The sequence below is a fragment of the Molothrus ater genome, chromosome 1 (assembly GCF_012460135.2).
Source record: "Molothrus ater isolate BHLD 08-10-18 breed brown headed cowbird chromosome 1, BPBGC_Mater_1.1, whole genome shotgun sequence".
NCBI classification, from domain to species: Eukaryota; Metazoa; Chordata; class Aves; order Passeriformes; family Icteridae; genus Molothrus; species Molothrus ater.
Window position 1 is genome coordinate 152,596,963 of NC_050478.2, and position 11,188 is coordinate 152,608,150.

Here is an 11,188-nt window from a genome sequence, read left to right on the forward strand (position 1 = left end):
CCCCCCCCCCCCCCCCCCCCGGCAGGAGCCGGCCCCTCATCATCCTCACAGCTCACACCTGGGGCTGCTTCGAGCCCCCCATATCCTCACAGCTCACACCTGGCGCTGATGCCACTCTCCAACAGCGCCTCTCCCCGTCCAGCACACAGCCGCTTCTCACAGACACAGAGCCAGCAGACATCTGCTCCGGGTGCTGGCTGTTCTTAGTCGTCTGCTTCCACAATTCAGACACGGACGTGCGCTGATGGCACTGAGGGAAAGCATTCCAGTGCACAAAACTGTCATTCTGGTAGCACGCTTTGAGACGCCTTCAGAAAAAGCAGAATCAGCGCCACCTCCTAAGAGCCCTGCTGAGGAACCCGCCCTCCTTGGGACACCCATTGCAGTCAGTGGAAAAAGACAATAGAAATACAGCAGCCTTTCAAGAAAGCCTTCACACAGTAATAGTGGGACCCGGTCACATTTCTTCTTTCCTTGCTCTCTGGAATGACATCGATACGCAAAACCCACACGAAACCCAAGGCAGAGCTGGGATTTTACACGTCTTCCTTTTGGCTCTCGGGATGACAAGCGCCTCTTCCGGGACTGCGACACGATTTGGGCGCTGGCAGAGAACGGAGGCAAAAGGTGCCAGAGAGCCCCTTCTATCGCCTTCAGCCCCTGCAGCTGTTCTGAGGGTTCCAGGGCACAGCTCGGTCCGTTCCTAGATCAAAACCTCACGGCAATATCTTCAGAACTACTACCCATCTCCAGTCGGAAACTTCTACATTCCTGGAAACAAATGAGTGCGTAGAGAGGGTTTCTCCCCAGCTGAGTTTAGAGACCAATTCCTATTCTTTAGCAATACCTAGAAAACCGAACGCCTTGCCAGGTTTTAGCATCCTACACCCACTCACCCCTCCCTCCCTGTGCATTTGGTGGCAGCTTTGGGTCCCTCTGGGGGACGGCACCCAGCGTGACCCCCGCCCCTCGCCCGCCCCCCACCTGCTCCTGCACCGCAGTGGGGCTCCCTCTCCTGGGCACCTTGGGGTGCCCCCAACGGCATCAGAGCCCCGAGTCTTCACCCCCCCCCCCCCCCCCCTTTTCCTGACCCCCAAAGAAGGCTCAGAACGAATCCGACTGCCCTGGACAGCAGCGCAGCGCTTCCCCCAAGCCCTTCCCACACGTGCATGGCCCCAGCAAGGGATTCTGCTGCAACAAGAAAGCGGGGGCAGCCCCCAGAAGGCTTGAGGTTCCTGCCCAGCCTCGCTGTCACGGGCCGGGGGCAGCGAGAGAGGGAGCGGCACAGACGGCGGGGACGGCCCGGCACAGGGCGGGGGCCGCTCTCAGCGCGATGCCGGCAAAGCCGCAGCTCCGGCGCTGTCGGCCGGGCTGCTTGAGCGGCACGGGGGGATCCGCCGAGAGCCTCCGGCCCCGCGCGGGGACTCCTGCAAGGGCCCAGGGCCGCCGGGCTCCGGCCCTCGGGGCTTTATTCTCCGGCAGCCCGAGCCCCGCGGCTGCGGGGCAAAGAAGGAAAGGGGGCACGGGAAGAGAGGAGCGAGAGCAGGGCATGAGAAAGGGCGGCGAGGGAGCTCGGGCTGCGCAGGAAAGCGGGACGGGAAGGGAAAGCCCGGGACGAGGGTACAGGGAGGCTGGGCAGAGGAAGGAGAGAGGGGGAACAGAAGGGAGTAGCGGGCTAGGGACAGGACAGGAAGGAGCCGGGTTTGTGGGGGGAGAGGGAATGGGGGAAAGGGAGCGAGAGAAGGCGAATACGGGGAGAAGGAAGGAGGGCTAGAGAGAGGGACAGGCGGGGAAGCCCCCCAGAGCCCCGGCTGCACCCCGAGCCCGGCCCGGCGCCTCGCCCTGCCCGGGATGCTGCGCTCGGCGGAGCTCGGCTCGCTCCGGAGACGCTCGGCTCGAGTCGGCTCTTGTCGCCTCAACTCGGCTCTTGGCGCCTGCATTCGCCTCTTCGGCAGAGCTCGCCTCGCTTCGGCCCAACTCCCAGCCGCTCTGTGCTTCGGCGCGCCTCGGCTCCGCTCGCCCCGGTTCGCTCGAGGCCGTCAGGGTCGGCCGCTCTCGCCTTGCTTCGGCCGAGCTCGTGCGATTCCCCCGAAGGCGGCGTCGTTCGGTTGTGTTTTTAGAAATATCTTTCTCTATCGATTGTATCTTTCTATAGTTAGATTTATATTTCTAGAATACTTCTATTAATCCAAATAAAAACCCCATCTCTAACCAAAAAAATACACGAAAACACCTTCTTTTAAACGGTATCGAAATATTTTTATACTTTGTATAGTTATACTCACATTTATATATATGGTTTCTTTTGATGCAATCTATTAATAATTATCTATAATATCTATAAAATTCTAGACATGTATTTAAAGTATTATTTATATTATGTATCGTATCTACTGCTGCAACTGATTTTTTCTTCTAGTTTTAAACTTTATCTGTACGTATTTATGATATATTTCTAGACTTAGATTTCTACCTTCATATTCTTTGTATTTATCATTTTTATCATCAAAACCCTGCCTACTGACAAGTAAAAAAAAACGCTTTCTTTAACGATTTAAAAAATATTTTTATATTTATAATTTTCCTATTTCTATTTATCATTTGCTCTCTAGTACGTGATAACATACCTGCTCCTGCACCGCAGTGGGGCTCCCTCTCCTGGGCACCTCGGGGTGCCCCCAACGGCATCAGAGCCCCGAGTCTTCACCCCCCCTTTTCCTCTAGTTAGAAACTACACTGGAACTTTTTTCTGGAAACAAAGACACGACCTAAATCCTCTCCCCATGTCCTAGACAGATAGATGTTCAGTTCTTAGTTGACTGGGCAGCAGTTTCTTCAATAGAACGAGAAACAATATGGAAACGTTTTAGCTACAAGCAAATAGGCAAATCTGAACAAGGTCCTGGTGGCCAGCCGCTGCAGTTATTTTGAAGCCATTTTTTAAACAATCAAGTACTGATCCCACAAAAAATAAAGCAAAAAGCTGACTACTGGCTAAGAAAGAAGGAAAAATTAACTTTTGACGACAACAACAACATTCCAAGGACACAGGCTTTTTTCCAATCTCATACCTTATTACTACCTCTCTTGGGAATTCTCATCGTGGATCCCAAAAGGAATAAATCCCTCAGCGTGTCCTAAAGCACCAAGGAGCTACCTACAAGTGAAGGTGGCTACTTTCAGTGCAGACACAGCTGATGACACAGCAGTAGCGCAGTTCTATGCTGCCCAGGGATAATACTGTCTCCTCTTCTCCAGCAGCTGACTCTCTCCTGCCATGGTTTCTGTAAATGCATCAGAGCACGACCTTAAACACAAACAGGCAAGAAAACACCATCAGAAGTCTTGCATTGAGCACTACAAGAAGGGTTCCAAGCAGAGACCAACAGAATTTCAAGGAAGCAGTATGCAATTAAACCACCTCAGACTCGTTCAAGTATCCGGCAGGTAGATGGAACCAAAATGGAACCATTCAGAAACGACAAAGAAAACCTCCCCAAGTATTTATACAGGAGTCCTTAACGTCAGAAATGGGATGACAGGTTATGTTCAGATAAGATGAATGTTTATTTGGATGTAGAAATAAACTTCTCTCATGGTCCTTTGCCAAAAAATAGAACCTACAAGTGAACACCTACACCTGCCTAAAAAGACCTAACGAGCCCCTGGCAGCCACCGGCATCAAAGCACAGGGGATGTTTCTAATCCAGGCTAAGGAGAACAATATCACCTTTTGTTCTCTCCAGTTTGTTTCCTCTGCAGTCCTATTTGCTTCTTATGATTTTTACACTCTCTGTATCTTCTCGGGCAGCGCTGAGTCTGACGACCGGGATACGAGACTCCTTCCCTGCCCTACGGAGAGAACCAGGAAAAAAAGTTAAAAAAAGAACAGGGCAGTTTGAAGTTAATACTTCCGACGAGAAGCAGCACCTGACAAACAGAGTGAACAAAGCGTGACACCTCCCTGGGGACAGAAGACTTACAAACTCTCCGGGATTTACAATCCTAGTAACCAAGCCCTTCAGCACAGCAGCCAAGTGTCCCATTAGGTGGTGCTGCACCAAAGAATGATCCGAGAGGTTCCAAAGAGTGAAACGCACGTTATTTTCCAAAGACGTAAAATTGTGCAAAATAACAAAACTACAATAGATCTAAACTACAGGGCAAGAGTACAAGTGTTAACTTGAGGAGCTGGAACCATCCAGATGAGCAACTGCTACCTGGATCCTCAACAGAGTTTGAGGAACCCTCCAGGCAACAAAAACAGCATCTTTAGCCCCCTCCTATTAAAGATTCTACAAGGATGATGGTTTTATTTGTGTTTAGAAGTTTGGATTTGAAATGGCCAGTTCAATGGAGAAAGAGACAGTTTAGGTAGTATTACATGATGATGATGATGATGATGATTATTATTATTATTATTATTAGCTACTGGAAGAAACAAACCAGTAGTATCTATACTTAATTACTTCTATTTCCAGGAAATCATAAAGAAAAAGAACCAAACAAAAAAAAGTCACTTCCTACCTTTTGTATCTCAGGATGAAAAATGTCTCTTGGGCGCTTCTCCAGTTTCTCAAGACTCCTGGCACTGAAATGCAAATGAACGAGTGCTTTAGAGGAGGGCAAGTGCACATTCCAACCCCGAACCACCAACCGATTGCAGTTACAGCGCTTACAAAATGAATCGTTCCCAGAGCCTCTGGGAAATGGAACGGTTGGTGCAACTGCCATTTCTTCCGCAAAATACTAACTTCCAACACTTCCTAAACTTAGTTTGCATTTTAAAAACAGAAATTAGGGAGACTCAGGGTGGAGATCAGGTTGAAATTGATTTCCTTCTAAAGCACAGGGCTCTGTTCCATCACCCTTCACTTTGGCTCCACACAGAATCACGGGGAGCATTTTAGGAGGGCCCAAGAACCAATTCTATTTCTCTCTTTTTTCTAGTTCTCTCTCTTCCTAAATCATTCAAGGCAAGTCAAATGAAAAAGGACAAGTTCAGCATCAAATTCACACTTTTTCCCTTTGTCTGCTCAAGAACAGGCTTTTAAACCACTTCTTGCTGCCTTCAACGATTAAGACTTGCAAAACAGTTTCGCAAGTTTGATAGGTTTATCATAAAAACCACAGAACGCAAGCTCTGAATTACAGGAAAAGGTACACAGGCAAATATCTCAGCTGATGGTGGCTTATTTGTAAACACATACCTTAACGGAGATTGCACTGAGAATGTTTCAGTGGGACTCTAAGGGAAAAGTATTTTCTGAGTACCCTGTAAACAAGAAAAGCTAGGATATATTACAGGACATACCCACTTGTTCTGCATATTCAAATAGGATTATCAATAAAAACATTTAAGAAGGAAGAAAACCAAGGTAATTTTACTCAGCTATATTTGCTGCCGATTTAGAGAAAAAAAAAAAAAAAAAAAAAGTCACGGGTGCTGCAAAGAAAAAAAAAAAAGTGAACCAGAAACGCCTACAGTAGAACTTTAAAACAATTGCTTGGATAAAAGCAGCTCATGGAACATGAAGTAGAAAAAAAGCGAAACCAGTATCAGACCTGCCTATTTTCTTACCATTGCACAAGAAAAATCCGACAAGCGGTATAAAGTCACTGCCTAAAACCGATCCTAGGATGTAACCAAGAACAATTGAGGCATTTGCTAATCTAAACGGAAACCTCTTCCGGACCCTAGTGTCAAATCACACGTTTTGTCTTGCAGCAGCTCGAGGCTGGAGAGCATTTCTCCTGGGGGTCGGGAGGGTAGGGGCACAAGGGGCTGAGTTTGCGGATCGCACCTGTGCCAGCAGAAGGATCCAGCCCGCGCGCTCCTTGCGCTCGCCATTCTCCGGGCCATCGCTGTGTTTTACTGCTCAGCGATGCCGCTCCATCTGTTTGCGTGGAAGAAAGAGCCACGAGCACTGAGGCACTCAGCAGCCGTGTCATTCCAGCCGCTCGTCCGCCCCCGCCCGCAGCAGCGGCAGCAGCCCGAGGGACACGGCTGCAGCTCGGCGGCTCCCGCGCCTCCGCCAGCCGCCGCACAGTGACCGCGGCAGCGCCCGGCGCCGCTCGCCCGGGGCGGCTCCTGCAGCTCCCGGCCCGCGGCAGCAAAGCACCGCCTGGCGCTCCGCCATCGGCGGGCGGCAGCGCGCCCCGCCCGAGCTGAGCCCCCCGCCACCGGGACCGCTGAGCGAGGCCGAGGCACCGGGCGGACGCCCCTTCCGCGCCGCTCGGCTCCGTGCGGGCGGCCGGCCGGAGGCTTCGCCCCTCCAGCGTCGCTGCCGCGGCTCCGTCCCGCGCGGGAGAGGCGCCGGGAGCTCCCCGCGCCCAGCCCGCTCCCCCGGCGCGCGGCCGCCTCGGCCCGCCAGCCATTCATATGGCGCGTCGGCCGTTGCGTCAGACGCCGCGCTTTACGGCCGCAGGGCCTGCCGGGAGTTGTAGTCTCGGACTGACAGCCACCGCTCCGTTTTCCGCCACCGGGAGCTGCGGTCCCGCCGGGGGATCAAACGGCTCCTTCGCTCCTGGGCGCGGAAGCACCTTAGGCAGCACCGCCCCTCCCGAATGTCCTTTCTTTTCCACTCCAACTCTTTTTTCTTTTTTTCACTCTGTTTTTCACCCCCTTTTCCACTTTCGCTCTTTCTTTTTCACTCTCACCCTTTTCCTTTTTCATTTTTTTTCTTCCTTTCTCTTCCTTCTTTTTTTTTTCTTCCTTTCCTTTTTCCTTTTCTTTCTTTCTCTCTTTCTCTCTTTCTCTCTTTCTCTCTTTCTCTCTTTCTTTCTTTCTTTCTTTCTCTTTCTGTCTCCCTTTCTCTATTTCTTTCTCTCTCTCTCTTTCTCTCTCTTTCTTTCTGTCTCTCTATTTCTTTCTTTCTTTCTCTCGCTCTCTTTCTGTCTCCTTCTTTCTTTCTGTCTCTCTCTATTTCTTTCTCTCTCTTTCTCTCGCTCTCTTTCTGTCTCTATTTCTTTCTCTCTCTTTCTTTCGCTCTCTTTCTTTCTCTTTCTGTCTGTCTTTCTCTCTTTCTCTCGCTCTCTTCCTGTTTCTCTCTTTCTTTCTGTCTGTCTTTCTCTATTTCTTTCTCTCTCTCTTTCTTTCTTTCTCTCGCTCTCTTCCTGTCCCTCTCTTTCCTTCTTTCTGTCTGTCTTTCTCTATTTCTTTCTCTCTCTCTTTATTTCTTTCTCTCGCTCTCTTTCTGTCTCTTTCTTTCTGTCTCTATTTCTTTCTCTCTCTCTTTATTTCTTTCTCTCGCTCTCTTTCTGTCTCTCTCTTTCTGTCTCTATTTCTTTCTCTCTCTCTTTCTTTCTCTTTCTCTCTTTCTGTCTCTATTTCTTTCTCTCTCTCTCTCTCTCTCTTTCTTTCTTTCTTTCTTTCTCTCTTTCTCTCTTTATTTCTTTCTCTCTTTCTTTCCCTGTATTTCTAATCTTGGATTTCCATTCTAGCTTTAGAATAAAAAAGCAGCAGTAGAAACGTTCAGGCTACCGGGGAGTGCAAAAAACCCCAAAACTGTAATGATTTATGGAAAACTATTTCCTCCATGGGAGCTGAAATTTTCTACAGCTGCAGGTGACATAGAGCTTTTATTTCTTCTCCTAGATAGTTTGTACTTAATACTCTATTTATACAGCGCCCCCTGCCGTCTGCTTTGGCGCACTGCAGGCACAGCGCTCCCTGCCGTCCGCATCGGCGCACTGCAGGCGCAGCGCCCCCTGCCTTCTGCATGGGCGCACTGCAGGCACAGCGCCCCCTGCCGTCTGCATGGGCGCACTGCAGGCACAGCGCCCCCTGCCGTCTGCGCCGGCGAACTGCAGGCACAGCGCCCCCTGCCGTCTGCGCCGGCGCACTGCAGGCAGAGTGCCGCCTAATGACGTCAGCCCGTCGACACGGCGCCCTGTCCCGGACACGCCCACTCGGGAGGCCGTCGCGATCTTGTGCGGCATTCCGTGACGGCCACGGCGCTGCCAGCCTATATGGCACAATTTTACAGCAGTCGCGCTTTACGGCACCTTTTACGACAGTCGCGCTTTACGGCCCCCTTTGCGACAGTCGCGCTTTACGGCACCTTTTACGACATTCGTGCTTTACGGCGCCTTTTACGACAGTCGAGCTTTACGGCAGTTTTACGACAGTCGCGCTTTACGGCACTACCCTTTATGGAACTTTTATGGTACTTTACAGCACTTTACGGTTTTTATTTTGTTTTTAATTTATTTTAAATTTATTTTAATTTTTTAATTTTATTTTTTACTTAATGTTTATTTTAAATTTTTCTATTTTTAAAGCTTTTTATTTTATTTTAAAAATTTTATTTATTTTTTATTTTTAATTTTTCTATTTTTAAAGCGTTTATTTTATTTTTTAATTTTATTTTTTATTAAATTTTTATTTTTAATTTTTCTATTTTAAAAGATTTTATTTAATTTTTTAAATTTAATTTTTTATTATTTATTTTTCTATTTTTAAAGGTTTTTAGTTTTTTTTATTTAGTGCTGCCCAGACCAACTCAAGCTGGTGATTGTGGTGGTGTTTGAGGGTCTTGCATTACGGCACTACCTTTTATGGAACGATTACAGCACTTTTCAGCACTTTACAGTTTTTATTTTGTTTTTCATTTATTTTAAATTAATTTTGTTTTTTTTAATTTTACTTAATTTTTATTTTTAATTTATATATTTTTAAAGCATTTTTATTTTTTTAATTTTATTTTTTATTTACTTATTATTTTTAATTTTTCTATTTTTAAAGCTTTTTTTAAATTTTATTTTTTATTTAATTTCTATTTTTACTTTTTCTATTTTTAAAGCTTTTATTTTATTTTTTTAATTTTATTTTTTATTTTTAATTTTTCTATTTTTACAGCTTTTATTTTATTTTTCTATTTTTTATTTACTTAGTTTTAATTTTTCTATTTCTAAAGCTTTTTATTTTAATTTTTTAATCTTATTTTTTATTTTAGTTTTAATTTTTCTATTTTTAAAACATTTATTTTTTATTTTTATTTTTTATTTAATTTTTATTTTTAATTTTTGTATTTTTAGAGCTTTAAATTTATTTTTTAATTTTATTTCTTATTTTTCTATTTTTATAGCTTTTATTTTATTATTCTAATTTTATTTTTTATTTATTTTTTATTTTTAATTTTTCTATTTTTAAAGCGTTTATTTTATTTTTTAATTTTATTTTTTATTAAATATTTTTTTTTAATTTTTCTATTTTAAAAGATTTTATTTAATTTTTTAAATTTAATTTTTTATTTTTTATTTTTCTATTTTTAAAGGTTTTTAGTTTTTTTTATTTAGTGCTGCCCAGACCAACTCAAGCTGGTGATTGTGGTGGTGTTTGAGGGTCTTGCATTACGGCACTACCTTTTATGGAACGATTACAGCACTTTACAGCACTTTACAGTTTTTATTTTGTTTTTCATTTATTTTAAATTAATTTTGGTTTTTTTAAATTTTATTTAATTTTTATTTTTAATTTTTTTATTTTTAAAGCATTTTATTACATTTTATTTGGTGCTGCCCAAACCTGCTGTAGTGCATTTTTATACTTTGTAATACTTTGAAGTAATTTTGTTTTGTATCCCCATATTTTTCCCAAATGGTTTAACCCAAACTGTACCCCCCTCCCTTTACCTGTGTTATCCCTCTCCCGGGATGAGATCATCCCCAAACCCCCACCCTGCCTCTCTGTCAATCACTCAGCCTCCCATCCCTCCATGCAGAAGTTTCAGTCCAAGTCGTCAAGTGATGAGCCAGAGGCTAGGGGTCAGCCCCCCAGGCCTTGCCCCATACGCTGTCCTATATGTCTGGATCCCCCAGCATCCATCCCTTAGGGTCACTTAATGGTTGGTAGGATGTTATCTACTTTTGGTTTCCACCTCCCTTTAAAGGTGACCTTGACACATCTCCCGGGGCTCTCGGCAGGAGGCCCCTGAGGTGCAGGAGCTCCTTTGGGACTCCTAATAAAACCTTGGATTAACCCCTGCTAAGAGTCGGCCCTTTATCATCTACCGCTGTCTCTGGTGTCTCTTGTGCTGCACAGGGGCCCAGCCCAGGTGCCCTCAGCACCCTCGGGGCACACACAGAGAGTGTCTCCCCCCAGCCCAGGTGCCCTCAGTACCCTCGGGGCACAGAGAGTGTCTCACCCCAGCCCAGGTGCCCTCAGCACCCTCAGGGCAAAGAGAGTGTCTCCCTGCCAGCCCAGGTGCCCTCAGCACCCTCGGGGCACAGAGAGTGTCTCCCCCCGCCCAGGTGCCCTCAGTACCCTCGGGCTCGGGGCACACACAGAGAGTGTCTCCCCCCAGCCCAGGTGCCCTCAGTACCCTCGGGGCACACACAGAGAGTGTCTCCCTGCCAGCCCAGGTGCCCTCAGCACCCTCGGGGCACAGAGAGTGTCTCCCCCAGCCCAGGTGCCCTCAGTACCCTCGGGGCACACACAGAGAGTGTCTCCCCCCAGCCCAGGTGCCCTCAGCACCCTCGGGGCACAGAGAGTGTCTCCCCGCTCTCGGCCGTGTCAGGGCTGCCCCCCCGGTGTCTGCCGACTCGGGACCAGCCGAGGGTTACTGAGAGGCTCGCACAAACCCGCTCGGCCGCTGATTGTGGTGATGAGGGTCCCCAAGACGAGGGAAGAGACGAGAATCTTGACTCCACCTTTCAGAAGGCTGAAATATTATTTTATGATCTCTATTATATTAAAAGAAAATGAGATAGTAGAACTATACTAAAAGAGCAAGGAGACATCAGAGAGCTGGAAAGGAATGAATAATAAAAACCTGGGACTGCTCACAGCCCCGACGCAGCTGGACCATGATTGGTCATCAAGTAGAAACAATGCACAGGAGACTAATCTAAGATGCCCCTGTTGCTAAACCATCTCCAGGCCACACTCCACAGCCAGCAGATTGTTACTGGTTCCATTTCTGTTCTGAGGCTTCTCAGGAGAAAAATCCCAGCGAAAGGATTTTCATCAAACACGTCAGTGCCAGGTGATGGCACAGGCAGCATCCGCCGGCCGAGGTCACTGTGTCATCCCTGCCAGCCCAGGTGTCACAGCAAGGAGGAGAGAGTTCACCCTGTGCTCACCCTGCAATACAGCGCAATACAACACAACACACATATTAACACAAGATGATAACCTTTTTCTATTTTCATTACATGTGGATTTATTGTTATAGGAAACCCAAAC

General features: G+C 46.8%; 2 long non-coding RNA genes across 2 annotated transcripts; both read right to left on the reverse strand.

Moving 5' to 3' along the window:
• Window positions 1-2,234: 2,234 nt before the first annotated feature.
• Window positions 2,235-4,199, reverse strand: LOC129046879 (uncharacterized). The gene is made up of 2 exons (XR_008508710.1): window positions 3,731-4,199; window positions 2,235-3,307 (listed from the first exon to the last, which is right to left on the reverse strand). It is a non-coding gene; the product is annotated as an uncharacterized LOC129046879 (long non-coding RNA).
• Window positions 4,200-4,517: 318 nt separating this feature from the next.
• On the reverse strand, window positions 4,518-6,416 carry LOC118700103 (uncharacterized). Its single transcript, XR_004982182.2, has 3 exons — window positions 5,805-6,416; window positions 5,211-5,275; window positions 4,518-4,591 (listed from the first exon to the last, which is right to left on the reverse strand). It is a non-coding gene; the product is annotated as an uncharacterized LOC118700103 (long non-coding RNA).
• Between the last annotated feature and the right edge of the window lie 4,772 nt (window positions 6,417-11,188).